Source organism: Emydura macquarii, unplaced genomic scaffold (assembly GCF_026122565.2).
Source record: "Emydura macquarii macquarii isolate MOO-44397 ecotype Brisbane River unplaced genomic scaffold, CSIRO-AGI_Emac_v2 contig_1644, whole genome shotgun sequence".
NCBI lineage: Eukaryota > Metazoa > Chordata > Testudines > Chelidae > Emydura > Emydura macquarii.
In genome coordinates this window covers 20,095,638-20,112,937 of record NW_027131781.1, presented here as the reverse complement: position 1 = coordinate 20,112,937, position 17,300 = coordinate 20,095,638, and the positions used below count along the sequence as shown (strand labels likewise).

At 39.4% G+C, this 17,300-nt stretch overlaps 1 long non-coding RNA gene across 4 annotated transcripts in view; it reads left to right on the top strand.

Annotated features, from left to right (window-relative positions):
- Nucleotides 1–17,300, top strand: part of LOC137158174 (uncharacterized) — a 126,818-nt gene that overhangs the window by 32,275 nt on the left and 77,243 nt on the right. For 2 of the 4 annotated variants that reach the window (XR_010921315.1, XR_010921313.1), the window contains exon 3: nucleotides 10,523–10,697. This is a non-coding gene — a long non-coding RNA (uncharacterized lncRNA). Of the gene's footprint in view, nucleotides 1–1,407; nucleotides 1,501–8,452; nucleotides 8,592–10,522; nucleotides 10,698–17,300 lie in introns of those variants that run through there. The other 2 variants (XR_010921316.1, XR_010921314.1) reach the window with 2 other exon arrangements.

Sequence of the window (17,300 nt, the reverse complement as noted above, 5' to 3'; positions counted from 1 at the left end):
TATGCACGTTAGGGAAAGTCAAACCTATTTTGTGATCTGTTTTGTAAGATCTTGAAATGATTTGCAGTCAGCTATTTTGTGATGTACTTTGCTGCTCATTGTAAAATAGTGTCTGTGCTGTTGGAACTTCAGAAAAATTAGACTTTTGCATCTTGTTTGTGTGTCTGGAGAGACACATGCAAGGAAAAAAATGAATGGAAAGCAACTATCCATAGTGTGTGCTAATAAATGGGATTTTACTGATCTTTGGCTAGGAATGTTTTAAAGTGGTGGGAGAGGATTCACGTATGGAATCACTGACTTTAGCCTTAGTAGCTTACCTTGACTGGGCCGCCAGCATCTATTTATTAGGCTGGCCTATGCAAGCCTACTCAAGCCTAACAACTGCTGCATCAATGCATCATATCCTTTCAGGATGAAATTCATCCCTGTGCAAAGAGCTGAACTCAGACTTAAATGATGCAGAGGGTCTGTGCCTGCACTCTCTGCCAGGGTGAATTTCACCCTACATGTAACAACTTAATCTCTGGTTTGATATTGCTTTCTTTTCTTCCAATGTTTTACATCTAACAAGACTGACCCTTAGCCTGTGTGTGTCAGCGAACAGGTTAATAATAATACAAGGGTGATCCTGCAGGCTACGCAGACAAAACTCTCATTGATTAGTTGCAGCACTCGGCCTTAATTAAAGACTTTGAGGCTTGGCCTATGCACAATTTAATAGTTTTATTGGCGTATGGATCGATTCAGTTTAAAAGATGAGCTGGCACTTTATTTCTGACCGTATATAATGCACTTTGGTATTTAAAATTTAAATAAGCTGGTCCACAGATTTAACTGAAAAAAATGCAGGGCTTGATTCAGCACAAACCTCAGTGCAGAAGCCAGACACTTTTTTGCTGAATCAGCCTGCTGCTGCTAAGCCATCTTATTACACACAGGTCATAACAATTTCCAAGCCTGTCTCTCAGAATTATCTTCACTATTTCTTTTATTTCTTGCTTTTCTCTCCTCATGTTGGCTCCCCATGAGGAGCCAAAGTCTCTTCTGGGAAACAAAACCAAATCAGAGGGGCTTTAATAACTTGAACTAAATGGGAATAAAGGCGGATGCCTTCCCTCAACCAGTGAGGTCTGGGGCACCTATCCAAGTGGGCTGCAGCTGTTACTGCTGAGTATGTGCAGATGTATTGGTTGTTTCTAGCTACTTCTCCACTACACGAAGGTGTAGGCAGTGAATCTGTCTCTGGAGCTATCAACCCCTAGCTGCCCATATTGCATCCCCTACTTCCACACTCAGTGAGAAACAAGTACAACAGTTCTTCAGTGCTTGTCCTCCACTGCCTTTTCCCTTCCCCACAAAGTCTAACTGTGGCATTTCTGCTGCATTTTGGACCAGAGCACAGACAGAAAAGGCAGGCATTAGCCCAGCAGAATTTCCTCTGCTCATGCCTTGGAGTCTTGCAAAGTTGAGGCTGTGCCGGCCAAGAGGAATTACAAGGTAAGAGTAGAAGAGACTGGGGGAGGGAGGCAGGAGCAGAGAGTGAATGAGGGGAAAAAGGAAGGCTCCAGGAAAATGGAAGAGGGTGCATAGTAATAGAGAGAGAGAGAAAGAGCTGGGCAAACTGGAAAGGGAGGCAGAGATGGTGTTAGACAAGAAGGTGGCAGTTACAAGAAGAGGCGAGGTGTGAGTTGGAGGGAATGAAAGAAAAGTGGAATACCTGTAGGGGAAAGAAATAGAGAGATGGGCTGGAAAATGGCACAAGGTGAGAAGAGAATGAGATCAAGACAATGAAATGAGAGGACAAGAGATGCTACATCTCAAGGAGGGAAAGAAAAGGCCCAGGAATAGGAGTGAAATAACAGAGTAAGTGTCCAGAGGAGAGCTGGTCAAATATCTCCTCAACTCAGTCATTGAATAACTTAACCAATGAAGAACAACAAGATTAGCCAAGTAATTTCTCTGAATAATATCTGACTAGTTTCATCCCAAGCCACTAAGCTCGATAGTGTCTGTCAGCCATCATTTGACAGATTATTTTTCAGCATCTACATATCTATTTTGTTTTGCTCCAAGGTATTTCCAGTGAAATATCCATGCCTTTTTCATACTTGAGTGAATTCATAAACTCACCAACTTGATACCTGAAATGTTCTACTCAGATACAATACAACAATAATTACTGATATTACTTAGCTCTTACATGACTCTTTACACTTTCAAAGTGCCAAACAAACTAACTCTTGAATCCCAGACTACGACTAATAAAAGTTTTCAGCTGGCGAGCATAAAATGATATTTCTATGCTAGCTGCTCTAGAGTTATTTAAGCACTTATGACTAAATCCTGAAGTCCTGAATCAGTTGTCCCATTACTTTAACTCAGGCAAAACTGATTCTCCCTTCTCCCTAAATAAAAAGGCTAAATTAATCATGCAATTATTTTGCACAAGATTTTCAAGCTGTGATGAATGACACTTGTTACTGTGCAATTATAATAAGTAGAGAAGTTAAAGATGCAGGTTCACTATGAGCTTGGTTTCTCCTTCATTTACAAGGAGATGATGACCAGGCTTCCTTAAAGCATTTATAGTCGTCCTTAAATATACAGCCAGTTTAAAATAGGGGTCAGGTGTCAAAGATACATTCCATGCAACACAAAAGAGTTATATGGTCAAGCCTTATGAATTGTATGCAGTACGGAAGATTCAGTTACCAGAATTACCCCTGAAAGATAAGCATTTTAACACTTGAGCTAATTCAGGGTGCTTCTGGCTTAGGAGGTTCCTGCCACACAAGGAGTTCTCTGCTTTCAGTCGAGCAAAGTGATTAGTGGCATGTCTCCCCATTTTAGCATGGAAAAGAACCAAAGGCCCTGAGTAAAGTGATTGTGACAAAAACCCAATTTCATTACTGTCCGGTTTAACGTAAGGTGGTTTCCTTTGGTGGTTGCATGTCTTCAGACATGTTCCTTAAAATAATGGCAATGCAACATCCTACTTTTCCTAAGTAGTGTATCCAATTGGAATTCCTCTAAGGTATGTCTACACTGCAGCTGGGAGGGGTGATTCCCAGCACAGGTAGACAGACATGCTCAGCTTGAGTTAGCCTTCTAAAAATAGCAGAGTGGATGTTGTGGCTCTGTTGGTGGCTTGGACTAGCTGCCCAAGATCAGACCCAAGATTTTGGGCAAGCTCAGACACAGGCAGCTAGGCCATACCGCTATTTTAGCACACTAGCTTGAGCTGAGCTAACACAAGTCTATCTGTCCACACTGGGAATCACACTTCCCTGCGGCAGTGTAGCCATACCCTAAATTTTCCCATGTGTCCCAATTATCTATGCAATAATACCCCAGATTAGAACTCTCTGATCTTTTTGCTGCCCTGTGCTCTGCTCTCTCGAAATATTTCAGCCTGTAAAAGGTTTTTCTATTTCAGCTGCATTTACAAAAAATGAAAAACCAAGCACTAAATCTTTGGATCCTTGCTTGTGTTTCTTCCGTCCTCACTCAGGCAAAACTGCTTTTGAAATCAACAAAGGACTTCAGGATTTAGCCAAATGACTTCTGTGGGAGTTGTGCCTGAGGGAAAACTGAGGTAAACAGAATTTAGCCCATTAAAAAGGGTTTGGGGCAGAAGCAATGATTTAAAAAAAAAAATTCTGATAGTAACTATAGAAAATCATGTCACTGATGGTTAAGGGCTAGACTGAACCAGACAGGATTTGGACTCTGCCCATGCTAGGGAGTAAGGGGGAGTAAGAACTCTCCTTAAACTCCTCTGCAGGCTACTTGGACTGTGGATCTGGACGTGTGGAAGCATGCAGATTCTGTGTGCTGCCTTATTGCTTTCCCAAAGCAGGTGGACAGGGAGAGGCAGATCTTTGACTCCATCCCCTGTACTTGTTGGCTAATGCAGTGGGGTGTCATAATTTGCTGCTGGCAGAGAGATGTGTTTCTGAGTCTCAGTGCTTGCTCGGGCTGCTCTTGGCGTGGTGTAGCTCATGCACTTCTCCTTGTCTGCAGTCACAATCTAACCTTAAATTAACTCTTAAAACTCTGAAGGTGAGTGTGTGTGTGTGTGAGAGAGAGAGAGAGAACTGAGGACGATACCAACTTTAATGTATATAAAATTTCTCCATGACTTAGATCTAAAATCTAAGATCTTCAGAATTGGGTCAAGATCCTGATTTTGCAGCCCCGCCATGAATTTAAACAAGGCAAACCTAGCTGGCCCTGGTTTTGTAGTGCACGTACAGTTGCATTTATTATTAGTAGTAGTAAATATTTACATTATGATGGTGCACAAAGGCTTCATTTGGAATTGAGGTGCCATTGTGCTGGCCACTGTTCAAACACACAAGAGACACTCCCTCTCCTGAGGGACTTTGTTTCTAAATAGCTATTAGAGGGCTGTATGTACATGCATAGGGCTGATTCCAACTTCATATTTAAGCTGGGACCTGACTGGCTGAATAGACCACTTCTCTTCTCCTACCTCACTTGACATTATTGAAGGTACTTGGGCTGGAGCCTGTCCATTATAAATGGGTGGGGAAGACCTCATAGCATGGCATTCTCTGTCAGGTCCTGTGACTCTGGAAAGTATTTCTCCCCTTGATTCACTACTGCCCAGATTGGGTAGCCTTCTGGACACATTAGGCCCATCCTTTCCCCCAGGCCTTTGAGGAGAAGGTTGCTTGAGGTTAGGTGAGAGCGTTCCTCTGGGTTATTGGGAGGGTTGGATATCGATGGTGGGATGAACAGTTTATTATTTGTTATAAATTTGGATTTGAGGTTGTAAATGTAGATACTGTGCTGGGAGCCTGGGATAGCAGCCTAGGGCTCAATCAGGCTCTCCCTGAAGTCAGTGGCAAAACCTTCATTAACGTCAATGGTGCAGCATCAGTGAACAGCACATTTTCTTTTTAATAAATACATACAAATATTTATCATATTCTCCTGCGAGGAGACAGATTTTCACCACCTCCACCACAGAGCAGCAGATTTCTATTTTAAATTATTCAAGTGGGTGTCTGAGTCGTGAGGCTGGATTTCTTTTCAAATAAGTGAAAACGAAAGCCATTGGTTATCAGGTAATGGATTGTTCTGAGGAAAGCTTTGATATAAAGAAAATTCTTAATTCAGTGTGAATATTTTTTTAACCAAAGGTGACGGATATGCTAATTTACACCTTCTGAAGATCTAGCCCTATGGCTTCTATAGGATATATGGGGCCAGATCCTCAACTGGTATAAATTGGCATATTCTGTATGGAACACGTTCCTATAGGATATATAGGGCTAGATCCTTCATTAAAGTCAATGGAGCTATATCAATTTTCAGCAGCTGAGAATCTGGCGCATAGTCTATAATTAAATATTTTATAGATGCTGTTACAATGTCTTCTGGTCACTTATATTTTCAATATAAATGGCCTCATCCTGCTCCCACTGAAGTGGATTGGGATTTTGCCATTAACTTCAATTAATGTAGTTTGGATGCCTAAGGAATATGCAAACACGTTTTTTACTTACAAACTACAAAAAAGTCAAAACAAAAATCCAACCCCATGGTTTGACAGTCAACCCAATAACAGAGTTGTCTGGGCCAACCCCAGTGCTACTTTTTATCCGCTGTACAACTTGTGTACAAGAATTAGTCTGCCTAAAAATAATTATTCTGTCTTAAATGAGTCATTGTTCTAAGCACAGAGATATTGCACCCACTCATCTTTTAAAAAAAGAAAAAGCTATTAATATATGAAAATTAACTGAGACCAGTTAGCAACAACTGCTCTGTTCTCTTAAACAGTCTAATTCAAAATAAGCATTACAGGCCTGGTTTAAATAGGCTGGGATTTACAAAAGGGCCCAAAGGAGTGGATTCCCTAATTCAATTCCCTTTGAAAGTCTCAGCCATAGTCTCTTACTAATTATCAATATAAATGAATATATTTCATTACATTGTTATCTCAAAATTTTAGAGAAATGTATCTAAGTTTAGAAGGAGTAATACACGGGTTGACTTCTTTCCATTCTTTTCTTATTTCTGCTCGACTATTTTCTTTCAATGTATTTTCATGGGAAAATATCCCAAATCCAATCAAGTGGCTTGGAGTGGTGTTTGGTTTATAATAACCTGCAAAGTCACTTTCATTATGCATTTGGCCATCCTTCAGCTCCAGATCAATAACTGGATATGTGTCCTATTGGAAAGCTTGTAGCATTGACTGCATTGAAATTCTTCATTACAGATATGCTGCCTAGCTACAGCTGTTGATGGGTTTTATGCCTTAAAGTATTGGGGAATTAGGCCCTTTGTACTCAGCCACAATTAATACATTTCTATTTCTGCATTTGCTGCCATGCCATGGCTAAAAAGCATAGCAATAGAGGCAGAGGATACTTTATGGTTGCTTATATGTTTCAGAAATGCCTGCTGAGAGTTGTTCTATTAAGGTCTTAATTTTTCTGTATACACGGTTTTAAATTCTGAACGCGAATGGGTATGCTAGCAGGTTTGGATAAAATAAGAACCTACCTGAACCTGTGACCAAACTTTGAACTGTACCTGAATCTTTGAGATCTGGAAATATTCAGTCATAATTTTTTTTTCTAGAGATGGACTTGAATCAAATCCCAAATTTGATCACCCTGTCCCTCAGGTTTGGATTCTGAACTCCCTATTTTGCAGGTTGGACCCAACTCTCTCTCCTTTCCATTTCATGTGTGGTTTTTCCTGGACTGGAAGTGGAAGTGCTAAAGAAGAAGTACTACAAGAACACTTTAATTGTGTTTTTGGAAAGTATGGGGAATCTCTCATGAGTCTTTTTCAATCCAATAACCAGACCAAATAGGTTAAGTTTTGAATAAACATCCATACTTTGAAATCTTTTGTGAACCTTTTGAGATTTACCTGTCACTAATCCTGAGTTCACAAATCCTAGTGAGAAAAAAGGACACACACAGGATTCCAACATATAAGTGGTTGAGTTCTCTGGGAATTCTAGTGGACTGTGTACATGAGAAATGGGCCCAAGCTGCGCATTAAGGATCTGGGTGCAACTTTCCTAGAGTTTGAGGGTGTTCTGATCTGGGATTGTAGTTCAGCCCAAAAAAGAATTCAGACTAACAATAGAATTTGGATCTAGAGCTGGATCTGAACAAACCTGAAGGTTGAGAATTTGTCCCAGCTCGTCTCTAGTTCATTGTGTATAAATGAATGTATGCAATATTTGTCACGTACTACCAAAGGGGAGCAGTTAAGCTCTGACCTTACAGTTAAACAATTTGAACTAAAAATCAAAATGTTTAATAATTTCTTTCCTTCGGTGAACAATGTACCTCCAAAAAAAAAAAGCATAGCTAGTAGTACATTCCACTTAAATTGGCTTCATCCCTAAAGCAATAAGATGTCTTCTATAATCTTCAAGTTATCTGTTAGTTTGTTATGATCTGTTTTATTTTTCTTGACTGCACATTCATCCCAATGCATTCTTTAGTTTCTGCTATTCACAGTGTGTTTTTTTGTGAATGTATGAGTCTTTTATACATATAGCTCAATGTACTTTCTTACCTGAAAGTAGGAATGTATCAGTCTCTGCAGGCAGTTTGAAGGAGTTTTTACCTTGATAAGTACATCTCACTGTTTGAGTATTGCTCACTTTCGTCATCTTGTTGCAAACTGACAGGATGCTGAAAAGTTTTGGAAAGCTAGAGGAAAATAATTGCTACAAAGATAAAATGGAACTAGAAAAATCTATTTGCCTTCAGCGTGCACAAAGACAGACACGCTGGAGCTGGCAGTAATTACTGGAGCAAATATGCATATTCTTAGCATTTCAGGATTAATCTAATTTGAAAAGCAAATAGTAATAGGGGACAAGCTAGCTAGTTTGTAAACAATGTATCCCATGCTGACAACTGATTTAACAGGTTGCAGGATTAATTTCTAATAGAGACTGTAAGAAGGTTTCATATAGGCATTACTGTCTGTTTTGCTGGTCAAAAGGGAAGGTCTTTGGTGTCCGTTTTTAAGTGGATTGAGGGTACAATTTTGTAAAACATATATTTCAAAAATGACCTAGGCACTTAGGTGCCCAGGTCCCACTGACTTTTAATGAGAGATGAAAGAATACTGGAATGAACCCTAAAGAAAACATAAATCAGACACCACAATTTTGATAAATAAAAAAGTCTTCACTCTATTCTAAATTCTTGCCCACAATTTGCAAGGTCAAAAATAGTTCTTTGGACACCAAGGGCTTAATTGCTTAGGGAGATACATCTCTCTCGTCTCTAGTTCAAATCCAGCCCTTGGTGGTAGTGTATGAAAGGCCATCTCATGATTGGTCAATAAGTTAGTGAGCTTGCTTCAATTCTTGTTGAACGCATGTCCCCATCACAGAAACCACCATGCTAGCTGCATTATTTTTTCTTCCCTAGTGGTGGTGTAGCATCTTTTTTGGCAGTCTCATAAGAGGTCAAGCATTGAATAAGCGTTTTGGGTCAAATTCTACAGTTGATCAAACCCATTGGAATCAACAGCCTTTGACCAATTTTCTGTGACTGAATTCTCACCCTCAAAAGGTAAGCCTTCCAAAACAGAGATGAGGCACATTGATGTGCAGGGCAGGGTGTACTACCCCTGTAAGGGATAGGCTGAAGCTTACCTACAGAACAGTTTGAGTGCCATCAGGGAGCACACTGCTCCGTCTTGGGATTGGGGCTATATTTAAACAGGAGAAGGAAGCTAAGCAAGACAGAGAGAGAAAGGGCCAGCAGCCATGTTGGCTGCTATGAGCTGAAGGCCCCAACCTGACTTAGGCATTAACGACTTTGTTTTCTGACTGTAAGATTTGTTGCTCTGATTCAAGACTCTGAGGTAAAGGCCTTGGTTATGACCTTGGTTAAACTGTGCCTTCTCTGACCTGCTGCTTAATGGAATGGAAGAAAGTCAGCTTACCTCCTGGAACAAGAGAACAAGGAATTCTGCTGGCTGGGGCTGGTTTGGGTTTTGGCCTCCCCTCCTCAGCCCTTGTGCAGTGGGTATTGCTGCTAACCTTGTTGTATTTGTTCTGTGGAGAACTATGTTCTCTAGAGCTATGAATCAGGAATTTTTTTATGTGTTGAATTCAGATGATAGAGAAAATGAGCCATTTGGAGTTGTGTTACCAGACCACAGCAACCAGGCTCCAACCAGAAAGACCACTAATGTATTTTTAAATGTAAGCTCATGTATCATACCCTTAGCTCTGGATTCAGTATCATACCCTTAGCTAGATTTTGTTACCACTAGCAATCAGAATGGTCCTGAGCCTTACCAACTTTAAGGAGCATTGCAATAGCATGGCCTGCCTAGAAGTTACAATATTGGGAATAAACTCCTGCACATCAGTATTGCAACACAGCCCTCTGTACCCCAAAATGTAACTTTCTTATTAGATATCTAGATCCTCTCCCTACAGCAAGTCAAGTTGTAGGGCCCCAGGAGCGTAAGTTCTGGCTCCACAGGGGGACTTTGAGATGGCTGGCTCAGGAGGGAGTAGGACCAGGCTTGCAGAAGATGTTTCTTTCTCAGATATTTTCCACCAACAGGGTTCCTATGAGGCCCTGATGGTTTAAAGCTGCTGTTACTCGGGCTAAATCTTTCATTCACAGTAGGGATTGTAGAAGGTCCCCTAAGTTTTAGTGTCAGCTATTTTTACTAGCTCATTTTAATGGTTTCATACATTTTTAATAGATAATTATATCAAAACATATGTTTGAAATTTTTAGTTCTAAAAACAAAACAAAAGGCCTCACACGTTCCTCGTTGCATTGTAACAATTCCTACCGTGTTTTTCAGAGTTGTTCACCCCAAACATCAAACTCAAAATACAGAGAACTTTAACCAACTCTAATACTTTCCCAGTGATGCATCTTTCCTGCCATAATGAAAGATCCTGTCCAGTGGTTGAGGACTAGGAGTCCTGATTCCTCAGTTCTTTTTCTGTTTCTACCACTGAGTAAACTGTGACCTTGGGGCAAGTTGCTTTACCTTTCTGTATCTCAAATTACCCATCTATAGCATGAGCATAACAAGTCACCTACCTCAAAGAGGTGTTGTAACATGTAATTCATTTGAGTAAAATGTTTTGAGGTCCTTAGAGGAAAGGATATAAGTGGGAAAATAACACTGGTGCGGTGTAAATTCATCTACATTGCATTATTCTTCTAGCGGAAGACAGACAGACAGAAAATGTGTATAGATATGGTGAATATAGTTTCATTTTATTTATATAGCTGAGCTGGTAAAATTTGATTTGAAAACTATAAGCATTAAAGACAAAATGATCCATATGCAGCTGCTTTAATATTAATTCAGTAGCTGAATCTAATCCTTTTACAGAATATAATTGTGTGCTTTCTGAAATGATACTAAGTGCCAATTTGCTTAATGCAGTTAGCACCATACTTATTAGTGTAATAATAATAATAATATTCTCCTCAGGTTTCTTTTGTATGATTACTCCCCACAGAAAGAAACGATCCATAGAGTATTTGTTGGTATGAATGAAGGTGAACATAAAAACAAATATACCTGCAGGTGTTGGAAGATGCTGATTTGATCCATAACTACCTGCCAAGCGCCCTTCATGGCTGAGGAGTGGAGTATGACATTCAGTTCTATCTACATTTCAATACAAGATAAAGGTAAGTTAAAAAGCATTAGTTTTAAGAGAGCTGAAAATTAATGCGTGTGATTGTATGATAGGGATGCCTGTGATGAGGGGCAGGGCTCAGCAACCCTGAGGCTAACTTCTGACCTGTGTCTTGTGTTCCTAAAAGGTCATGTTGCAGGGTTTCAGCTGGCCACCTGCAGGGAGTCAGGAAAGGGTCTCTTCCCCCCTCCCTCCATGCATTCTGTTTTGTTTGTTTTTTAATCTCTTTCCTCTGACGCGTTAGGAATGGCCACAGCCGGAGATGGGAACATGGGATAGGGTGTGCCAGCATTCTGAGGTGGCACCAACCATTTGTTCTCAGATGTTTGGCTGGCTGCCTCTTGCTCACATGCGCGGGGTCTGACTGATCGCCACATGTGGGGTCAGGAAGGAATTTTGCCCCAGGACAGGTTGGCAGTGGCCTTGAGGTTTTTTGCCTTCGTCTGCAGAGTGTGGGTGCAGATCACTTGCCAGGATTATCTGGGCATCTCTAACATAATTGTTTCCCTGATATTGCAGGGGCCTCAGGCACTAGTGCATCTTGGTTCCTCCTATTCTCTGCCTGTGGCACATAATAGTCTAGTTTCCTGTGGGCTGTAATATTTTGGTCTAATTTTGATTGTTGGGTTTAGTGTGCAGGTGCTGGGTGGTGTTGGTGGCCTGTAATATACCGGAGGTCAGACTAAATGATCTGGTTGTCCCCTCTTGCTTTAAACTCTGACTATATGAGTAGGATGTTAATCAATTAGCTCCCATTAAAATAAATGGGAGTAACATGACTAAATTCTTGAGAGAGAGATTATCAGTTCTAATCAGGCTGTGGAGTTTCATTTGGTGGACCAAATTTGTTCTTGGTGCAATGCCATTGACTGGTATGGAATTCTCAATAACCGTGTGAGGAGTATAGATTTATTATGGGGAACTGGTCAGTCTTTAGGTTGACCAGCTCCTATCCACCACACCTGGCCCTCAGAGGTTCTGGAACCCACATTGCTTATTGAAAGAAATGATCAATACATAAGTCAACTTTCCCTCAAAACCCAACAGTGTTCCAGTTCAGACACCAGTTATGGGAAGATTATAGGTGCAGTTTTATGGACCACTGCTAGAGATGGTGATTCCTCAAATTGAGGACTCTGACATTTGGGGGGAGGAAGAACATCTAAACCAGATGGGTTTCCAACTTTTATATATTTCATTATCTAAACTAAATTACTAAAAATGAGTATAAAATACAATAAATAAAAATTAAAATGAAAAGAAAGTGAATTAATATTAATAATCAAATTAGTCTAATTATCAGGTTGATTAAACCAGCCATTCCTTATAAATTCTATTTAATAATTTGATAAGGCAGCATTCTTATCTAGTTATCAGCCCCCCAAATAACAGGGCATTATCCATCTCAGTGCCAGTTGATATATTTAGAATCCAGCCAAATAGCTGATGCAGGAAGGATCAAATCATTCCCAAGTTAAAGCTAATGTGGAGGTTTCAGATCTGATGCCATCTGAGCTAGCTTGCCTGAGTTAATGGTGATTAGGTGATAGCCAATCTCGTCTCTCCCTGCCACCCCTGCACTATAGGGTTACAATGAAACATTCCAATATAATTCAGGATGACAGATCTTGTTGTTTGAATATTAAATGTAAGAAAACTAGGTGAAATAACCTGATTTCTCAGGATTAAACATATGATTCCTAACCCATGAAATGTGTGTAATCTTTTCAATAGCAAGGATGTTTAACCTAGGGCTGGTATTGCTATTTGAGGAACTATTCTATAGTCACTTTTCTCAAATTCTGTGGGTTCTAGCCAAGCACTCACACTCACTACCAGCTATCTGCTGGAGTTAAAAACCAATGCAAGAAGGCTGAGGTAGAAATGTTCTTCTACTAATAGACATTTGGAAAACCAAACCAAATAAAAAAGGTTGATACTTTTGCAGGAGATTGTTGTGACTCTTGTGGCTTCATTCAACATCAGGAATCAGGTATCTAATTGAAAAGATTACGCTGCAGTCTTATTGGTTCCAGGGTTTAATGTTGATGAAATTGCTGGTTAGAGGTTACTTGCTTGTAGATGTATCTTAAATGTTGCATGCTGTTGGAATCTTACCCTTCGGTGGCCAACTAGGTGGGTGGAAGAAGCACTGGCCTCTTTGTGAGGTATGGTGGCAACATATAGCCAGAGACCAGCAACCAATGGCCTCAACAACAGCCATGGCAGGCAAACAAGCCGAAAGCAAGCAAGTTAGCAGAAAACTTTCTTCTTTTAGTTCATTTTAGCTTCTTTTAGGAGCTTCTTATTGAATCACAATAGAGTATTCTTCTTCTGAAGTCATTGACATCACCAAATGTGGTCTGATGAGGTCACTGTTGGAGAAATGAAAAACCTGCCCATTCCAGTAACTTCAGGCTCAGAATGTGCTCAGATCTAAAAAATGCAGCCAGTCGGTCAGCAGGTCCATGGGTATTTTGAAGTCAAGGGTCAGTTAGCAGCCATTCTTAACCCTTCTAGAATGGCCTGACTGAAAAATAATTTAAAAAATGCAGAGCTAGCAAAAAGTTGGAACTGAAATCATAGGAATACACCACTCAGACATTAATCCCTCCAGACAGGGACAGTTTCTGTTCTACAGATTCTTGTGCCTTCCCCTTTATAGTTTGATATTCAGCAATTCAACTTTGAACTGCGTTTCTCCCACAATTGAACAAAACTGGGAGAAAGGTTAGATTTTAACTTTGAGTAAAGTCTTGTCCTCCTTAAATCACAATTCTGGCCTTCACTTTCTATGTGCGGACCTGTTTGCTGCAGAATGGGTTATAACTAGGCACAAAGCAGAGGCAGAGAGAGGATTCCTGGCCCCGAACATGTGGAGTTGGTTGCAGATGTAATGCCCCCACTTGTGGCCCCATTGTGGATGTTGTGCCTCCAGCAGGGCTAAAGGTTCCTCTGCAGTTTCTCCTCCTAGCCCCTGAGGCTGATACAGTGCAGGGGTTTCAGGAAGTGAAGCTCCCTCTCTCCTGCTCACTGCGCATGTGTTGGATCCAAACCAGCATGGAGCTGTGGTGATGAGGAAAAGACCACAGCTGCTGCCTCAGTGACCCTGCCGGTGAGGGTGGCCGGCAGAGGCCTGTGGCATGGGACTCTATTGTAGAGTGAAAATAGCACACATTTGCTGTATACCTTCCATTTCAGATTGTTGACACGTTCTGTGATCTACCCCACATCAGTCCCTGAGAAATACGAATCCTCACATACAGAAAGCTCATCCATCCTAAATACTAAGATCTTTACTCTGTTTCCACTCCTTCCTAGGCAAATTCCCACTGTCTAAATGCATACTTGCATTAAGGGACTCAATGATAACTGAATAAAATCTTTAGCATTTGGCCATTGGATTTGAGCTCCAATATATCAATAGAGACTGTTAATACTTAAATTGTATCCTGTTGTATGTATAAATTTTCTGTGTGTGCAATCTTCTGGAGTGTGATCACAATGCAGTGCCCACTCTTAAATCTTTTCAATTGCCTGGGTAATTAAATAACATTTAATTACAGTGTAAGTAAGTAAAGAGAAGATAGTAACACATCCTCTAATTTTATCAAAGCACCTTTTAAGGGGACTGCAATATGTAGTATGTATGTCAGTGCTGCACCTACTTTTTTAAAAGTCAATTTCTAAGTTCATTTGTCTTAACAATAATGTGGAGCTGGTACAAACTAAAAGGCACAATTAAAAGTCTCCATGTTAAAAGACAAACTTTAAAACTGAAAGATAAGCAAACAGTATTGGTTTGTTTTGAATTCCTTTAGCATCGAGTTTAAAGCTGATGCAAATAGTAGCTGGGTTATATTATTTTCAGCCTTAATAGTTTTGAAAGCCCCCAAGTCCTGGGAAATGTAGCATTCTGAAAATGAATTCCTCCAGCACCAAATTCCGATCTGTTACACTATGGAGTTGCTCCAGATCTTTACTAGTGTAATTGAGAGCAGAATTTGGCCCGACATCTGTATTGTTTTCCTGCCCGTTACAATATTAAATTACTTTCCTTCTACACAATTGTAATTTTAATAATAATTGTAATTATAATTGTAATAATTATAATAAGGATATAATATTTGAATCCTGTGGAATAGTAATTGACAATTGGTCTACATGGACCAATTAATGCACAATGTTTTAGTGTTCTTTAGAAATCACATCCCCGGCATCAGCATTACTGCTCTGTGTAGACGAGCAAGTTTGCAGATTAAAACCTAAAATCAGAAGCCCTACATATGATTGATGTCTCCAGTGAATACTAACCAATAAAACTCAGACTTAGAAATTTTCAGTACAGTCTATGAACTTATGCAAACTATCTATAGACCAAAACTTATTCCTCAAAAGTATTCAGTGAATGATTCAGGATAATAGACACTTGAGAAAATTGAGATGTGTTTGTAGGTATTTTGTGAATAGTATCTAGCTCCTTATTTTGTTCCACTATGACTTCTAGTATTTATATTTTGTTAATAAATAATAATATATAAATTTAAGACATTAAGACATCAAATCTTATTTCTTTCCTCGAGACTTGTGCTAGTGCACTCTTCTTGATTTGTAGTGCCAGACTAAATTCTTGTTATACCGATGCAACTCTGTTGACTTCAGTGTAGTGTCACTGGTATAAATGAGGTGAATTTGGCCCACTCACTTTCCCCTGAAGATTTGTGACATAATTTCACAGTGCATTCCTGAGTAAAGAGGCAAACTGATGTTTGAATTTAATTTAATTTAAATGCTTTAATCGAAAACCATTGTGTGAAATCATGGCCCCATGGAACTCAATGGGAGTTTTGTCATGGACCTCAGTAGGGACAGGACTTCACCCATTGTATCTAATATTTTAAGAACTTATTGTATAAATATACACACTTTTTTATGTTTTGTAGTTTAAGATCGTGAAGTAAAATGGACAATTTAAAACTTTTTTATACACAGTACTTTTATTCGTTGATCATTACGTTTGTCAAACACCTTTTCCATATTCAAGGTCTGTTCGTCTATAATCACACTAACTCATTAAATACTGTTATCAGTTTTGGTTTATATGAACAGATTTAACACTAGTGAAGTAGTTACCGCACAATAGTAGACACAGTGTCATTTTGAAGTCCAATAAACTTTTCACAATACCTGATAATGAAACTGAATTTAAATCTAGAGCAATAACAACATACAATAGCACATTCATATCTAAATCAACTAATTTGCTACATCCACACTGCAGACTTTGAAAAGTGTTTTCACTATTTGCAGATCTCCTAGGGATGTAGGAAAACACAAGAGAAGAACATGGGCCTGATCCTGCAAATACCCTCGCAACTAGCCCTATATATACCAACGAGTGGTTTGACTAATGTTTTGGAGGATTGGGGCCCAGATTAGCTGTTTATAGGTCCAATTCTGTAGTCCTTTCTCAGACACAACCCACACTGATAGCACTAGGAATAATGACTGCAGGATGAAGCCCACTATTGTCAAAGCATGTAGGGAAAAGGCTCATTCAAAATATTTATGGAAAATAAATGTACAAATTTGTTTACAAGTAACAACAAAACCCTCTTCATTCGACCAACATTACAGTTGTCATAGTTCTAAACTCCAGACTACAAACTCTCAAATAAATAAGGTATTCAAGGAATCACTGCCATTCATTTCCTCGTTATCTACATGATTTCATATCATCCTTTTTAAATTTGACAGCAAAATTAAAATGTAATATATTAATTCCATTCTTGAGCTTTATCTATTGGAGATTAATTATTATTATTAAGTGGAGAATTAGAAACTAAGGTACCTCTAGAAAATAAAGTCTATTACCTCTTTTGTGCAGAGTAAACAGAAAATGAATGGGTATGTAGTTTGTTCTCAAAGAGAATGAAGGTGCTGTGATTTTTAAAAGTGTTTGTTTCTGTGTATGTGGCCATCAAAATACTGTATTTAGCATTTTAAGGAATCAGGCATGTCAAGGGATGTTATTGACAGAAATATCCAATTCAGTAAATGATCAAATTAATGGAGACACAGTCAGGGCAAAATGTGCGCCTTTTATTTCCTAAATCTATATTCACGGAGGCATCTTGGTCTAGAATAGAGGTAAAGTGATCTAGGGGAGTGGGCAATCAAGAATTCCTCAATTCTGATCCTGGCTCTGAAACTGAATTGCTTTTGTGGCCTTGTACAAGAATCTTGACCTCTCTGGGCACAATTCTGATCTTAGTTACACTAAAATAAAAGAGTCCATTTCATCTTGGGTGTGAAATCAAAGTCAATGGCAAAACTCCCAGTGACTCCAACAGGGCCAAGAATTCACCCTGTATTTCTGTTTTCTCATCTGTGAAATGTGACTACTGCTGCTTATTTACTTTCCTCGTGGTAGTGATGTGAAAATGTATTAGTTAGTGTTTGCAAAGTGCTAAGTAATATTAATAGTACATTTTCAGAGGTCCTGGGAAGGGAGATAGGATTTAAGCTCCCTTTGTGTCTTCTATAACTTGTCCATTTATATACATTGTTTCAATTTTTAAATTAGCCCTTATAA